This window comes from Lygodium microphyllum, chromosome 17 (assembly GCF_053477565.2).
Source record: "Lygodium microphyllum isolate KBCC chromosome 17, Lygodium_microphyllum_v1.1.10, whole genome shotgun sequence".
Classification (NCBI taxonomy): Eukaryota; Viridiplantae; Streptophyta; class Polypodiopsida; order Schizaeales; family Lygodiaceae; genus Lygodium; species Lygodium microphyllum.
In genome coordinates this window covers 110898331-110904330 of record NC_141151.1, presented here as the reverse complement: position 1 = coordinate 110904330, position 6000 = coordinate 110898331, and positions in this window count along the sequence as shown.

The window sequence follows — 6000 nt, the reverse complement described above, 5'->3', positions numbered from 1 at the left end:
CAACTATGCATGAACGGTGTGGAGTTTTGTAGAAGTGCAAAGTATGGAGACTACCTTCAACTGTTGTTAGCTCGAAGGTTGGGTGTGGTTGAAAAGGTGGCCATCACACCTTATGAAATATATGTCACTCAGGATGCACACACCAAGGCAAGAACAATCACTGGTGAGCAAATTCTTCGTATAGCAAAGTTGGTGGGTTCCAAAAAGAAACACTCTGGGAAAAATCCTTCATAATTCAAGAAAGTGCATTCCCTCTACTCCCTTAAGTAGTCTCCACTCATGAATAATAACAATGGCCCAAATTTCTACACCTTCCACTCTGTACAAAACATCCGAGTTAATGTATGCATTAGTAGGAAGATTTTCTTCCAGCAGCGTCTTGTCATGTACTTTGGGGCTGAAAGATTAAGGGAGATTCTTGTATCACCAGAACCTATAATCTTCCCAATGCTAGACTACAATGCATCCTTCAATGTACATGTCTTTATCCTATTATAATAGTTTCTCATGAATCAGAATGAGTCGTATGGACCTATCCATCCACTTGCTATGCAAATTGTGCATATTGTAGCTAGCACAAAACTTAGATTCCAAGGCATTATTAGAAGCATACTGGGGCCTAGACGTCTTGCTGAAATCAATGCATTTGTGAACCCATTCATCCTTTCCCTTATAAAATACAACTTAAGTCTAGACGTTTTCATCTTCATACTCTACTAAGGCAACATGGCATTTCCAAGATTTTTTGGGCACAAAGGGGAGAAAGCTCTAGATTTTTTAGATGACTTACAAATGGCCTTCCTAGTCACAGGCCGGGATGATGAAGCAACCAAAGTACGGGCCTTCTCTTTAGTTCTTAAAGGTGCTGCTCGAGTGTGGTATCAAGCTCTCCCGGAGGCTACAAGGGGTAATTGGGAGGATCTCAAGACCGCATTCATGCACAAGTACCAAGATACAGAGCCACTTGAAGATATTTGGTGACAACTCTTAGATCTTCGCCAAACCTTATCAGTGGAGTACCAAGCATATGAATGCATGTTTATAAAAGTGTGGGATAAATGGACAGCCTCTTTAGCCGAGGGAGAAAGAGTACCTAATTGCCTTAAGAAAGATTGTTTTCTAGCCGGACTCCATCCTCTACTAAGGGAGAAGGTCAAAGGAAAGTTTCCCACATCCTATGAAGAATCAGTCACTTATGCGAGGGAGAAAGATAGAAAATTGAAGTATCAAGCCCAGTTGAAGGGGGGAGTTGAGCCCATGCAGGTTTTACCAACCATACCAAGGCCTAGAGAAGTAGTAGAGGCCCCACCTGAATCAGAGATACCACAGCAAAAGCTCCTACAACATATTACTAATCAACTTGAAAGACTTTCATTAAATTTGGTGCAAGGAGTGCGGCCCCCTCCCCTCATAAATGAAGGCAATAGAGGTCCAAGAAGACAAGAAAGAGAGTATGTTTGCTATAATTGTGGGGAGACTAGCCATGGTATGTACTTTTGCCCTCATCCTAGGCGTTTTCCAGGAAACGGGTTCCAACCAAGAAGGAGGGGACAACAAGTGACACCACCTAGGGAAAGGTTTGTTCCACCAAATCCAGGGCCTCTACCACCGGTTCAAGTTCTCCAGCATGCTCGACCACTTGTAGAGGTGCCACCCTTGCTTGTCCAACCGCGAGAGAATCATGATGTTAGGATAATTAGTTTAGATGATAGTGATGTCAAAGGGAAGGCCAAAGAAGTAGAGGTTGAAGCAATGCCGGTGAAGAAAGCCCGGAGAATTGAGAGAATGGAGCCTACACCACCAAAGGAGTTTGAAAATATTGAAGAGAACACAGAGTCATCAATGGCTGCAAAGACACGCAACAATAAAAAGAGGAGGGCTCGCTCACACCGACACATTGAGCCAGATGATTTTTCCATGGATAAAGGTACTAGAGCTTATGATTTGCTTGCTGATGTGAGGAATCAAGGGCCTAAAATTTCATGGCCCCAATTACTACATCTATCTCCAACAGTGCGGCGACAATGGTCAAAGATGGTAGGCATTAGACCCATGAAGAATAGACATGTGAATGCAATCCAGGCTAGAAAGATGAAAGATATTGTGCCTCTAGTAAAAGCCAAAATCAATGGGTAGAGAGTGTCAAAGACATATGTGGATGGAGGTGCAAAGATTTGTGTCATGACGGAAAAGTTGATGCATTGTTTGGGATTAGAGGTAAATGAAACTACTAAATTTGGGGCCAAAATGGCTAACAATGTAGTAGTAAATTGTTTGGGAGTTATAAAGAAAGTCAAGGTAAAGGTGTGTGGAGTGCAATTCAAGCTTGATATGTATGTGATGCCAGTGAAGGGGGACGGCTATCCACTCATTCTTGGGTGACCATGGTTAATGGGAATGAAAGCCAGACAAGATTGGGAGACAGGGGCTTTAGAGCTAAGGCCACAAAAGGAGCTGCATAAAAAATGGAAGAGCACTATCTACAACATGAAGGAGGGCCGACAGGAGGATCTTGTGTTAGAGACCACCGCTGATAAATGGAGTTCCAACGAGGGTTGGTCTTCTATGATAGAGGGAGAGTCTTCTAATGAGGAGGAAGAAAGCTCTCTAGAAGTGATGGGGATTACATTAAAAGGGTCTTCTAGTAGTGAAATTCCACAGCAGCTTCCAAAGGTCGAGAAGGAGGGGTTAGAAAAAATGTTGGCTAAGGATCTATCAGTTGAGGAGAAGGCAGCCTACATGGAAGTGGTGATAAAACACTCTACACTTTTTATTTCTGATTATGAACACATCACAGGTGTGACAACAGTACAACATCAAATTAATCTAAAAGAGGGAGCACGGCCACTGGTGCAGCGACTACGACGATTGGGAGTAGTTCAACAAAACGCTCTACTCACTGAGGTGCAATGACTTTTAAAGGCAGGCTTCATCTATCCAATAGGGAATTCAGAGTGGGTTTCACATGTGGTGGTGATACCCAAGAAGAATGGAAAATGGAGGATTTGTGTGGATTACGAGCTGCTAAATGCTGCAACTAAGAGAGATCACTTTCCTCTTCCCTTTGAGGATGAAATACTCAATGAGGTGGCCGGGCATAAAAGATACACTGTTTGTGATGGGTATTCAGGTTATTTCCAGATCTGAATAGCTGGGGAGGATCAACAGAAGACCACCTTCATTACACCTTGGGGTTGTTTTGCTTACAAAGTAATGCCATTTGGATTAACAAATGCCTCAACTACCTTCCAGCGATTCATGAATTATGTCTTCCAACCATATTTTGGGAAATCCATCAGGGTCTTTATTGATGAGTTTTGTATTTATAGTTCTAAGGCTTTACATCTAGGAAAGGTGGATGAAGCTTTCAACTGTCTTGCACAAATGGGGGGGCAATTAAACCATGAGAAGTGTTGCATTGGCGAAAGCATTGTAACTTTGTTAGGTCATGTCGTAAGTGAGAGGGGCATTGAAGCAGATCCAAACAAAGTTAAGGCCCTATTGGCGGTGCCATCACCATCTTCTGTGAAGCAACTAACTGCTTTCATTCAGAAGGTGCGATATATGGGGTGGTTCATTCATCTCCTCTCCCAATTAATATTTCCACTACAACAGTTAACCCACTTTGAGGAGCTCTTGTGGAGTGACGACAGCGAAAGGTGCTTTCACGAGGTGAAGAAGGCTCTTAGCACCCTTCGTATAATTTTACAGCCGCGTTGGGATCAGGAGTTTTTTGTCAATCTGAGTTTTGGGGAAGATGCTCTAGGGGCAGCACTAATACAAAAGGATGCTAAAACTGGCCTAATGAGACCGGTTTACTTTTCTAGTAGAGTAATGACAGCGTCAGAACGAGGGTACAAAATGGTCGAGGTGATGGTTTTGTCTTTAATGTTTGCTGTAAGAAAGTTTCGTCCTTATCTTCTCCGTAGGCCATTCACAGTGATTACGACAGAAGAGCATTTTCCCTATGCCTTACAGCACATGGATGTTTCAGCTAGAATCGCTGAGTGGGTGATACAACTCCAAGAGTTTGACTACACCTTCAAGGTGGAGGATTCTACTCGAGCTTGCCTAGCTGATTTGTTGACCCATAGATGCCATCAAAAGAAGGAAAAGGAGAAGGGAAATGTAAAATAGGAGGCACCTTGAGTCCACATCAAGCTTCTGGCTCTGAAAACAAGAGGCTTTATCTCATTATAGTGCTCATCACTAATGACTGATCTAACTCTTTATTGTGCTTTCTTATTGTGTATAAAGAGTTATTTCACATTTCTATCCCTAAAGTGACTATTAACTGTGATAGTTGGTAATCAATACAAAATTTTGATCTAGAAAGAAACTTTTAAAAAATGCTGCATTATACTTTTAATTTTTGTCATGTCTACTTAGTGGAGGTGGATGAAAAATTAGATCATATGAAGGAGTCTCTCTAAGTGTTGTCTTTGTTCCTTTACTCTATGGGGTGGTGATCACTTGACAACCTTTGTTTTGCTAAATCGCAAGGCTTGAATCCTCCTCTTTAGAGCTCAACATGGATCTTGATGAGGAACCATCCTCACAAGATCCTCAGTGAGAAGAGCTTTCACTATTTTCATTACCTCTACACCTTTCTTCATCATAGCCTCATAAAAATGATAAAGCTCTTGGTGAATTAGGGGTTCTATACTATGCCCAAGGAAAATTTTAAGATACTCTTAATAGTACAAGTTAAACTCATTAACCAAACTTTGAGATTCCAAAGAGAAAAGATGCTATGTAATGCAAAGTAAAAACAAAATCCAAGACATACACGTTTTTTTACTTACTTTGTTACAAGAAACTTGGATGGCTCAAAACTTATGAACATTGTATTAGGGAATTCGAAAATTCTCATATAGTTTGGGGATTCCCAATATAGTTAATATTTGGCCAAATGATCAAATCTTATCCCCTTAGTTGAAAGTGGAGTCTAATTATTATATATGTTGTATATTTTCCAAGTTCCACTTTGAAGCATGGGTTAAGATTTAGCCACATGGCCAAATCTTTACCCCTTATTCAAAAGTGGAACTTGGGAGATTCCCAAATTCTCTAATATGGTGTTTATGGATATATTAAGTATCTAGACAATCACTTTGCCACACCATTGATAATAGCTTTGTCACACCATTAACAAACACATTTTTCCTCTTTATTACTATCCAAGTTTTTAGAACTTTGAAAATGGAATCCCATAGATAAAGACAATTATCCTCCTTATTTATCTTCCATCTTTTCTCATTCTCACCATAAGCATATAACCATCCAACTTGAAGATTTTTTTTTTCGTGATCTATCGTGCGTACTATGGTATGTGCAAAATTACTATTTATCGAGTCACTTGAAGTTTGTGGAGCTCTTAGTAGTATTATATCTCCTTTTTCTACCCACCATGGGGAAATGCCTCCTATTGAACCAAGATGTAGTAATCTAACTTGATATTGTAAATCTTTGGTTTCATATGCAATGATCCTATTCCCAATAGAAAGAGGAATTGTGAAAAGTAGAACTCAATGGTCTTATATAATTCCAATTGTACACAAGTAGGTTTTTCTCAAGTACACTCATCCCTGTAGTTTTGTCTACAATAATAACTTCAATATCATTTTCAACTCTAATGCAGTGTTTGTAATAGTTAATACCCACACAAAGAGCATAAACTTCTCTCTCTAGAATACACCAAATATAGTATTTATTTTTGCTTTCTAATTTCCTATCAATGGTGTGTGAGAATCATATTCATCATGTTTAACAACCACATGATCTTCACTAAGATACACCTCTCCCTTGTAAAAGACTTGTTTATATTATGTCACATCTAAAGTTCTCAACCTTTCATCAAATAACCCTGAAAAGGTTTGAAGATATTGAAGCTCTTTTGTAGCTAGAGATCTACACACTCTTTTCTTGAGTGTCATGGCTATGTCATTTTCTCTTAAAGTAGTGATATAGCAAGTTGCATTTGTTTGAAGTTGTATCATA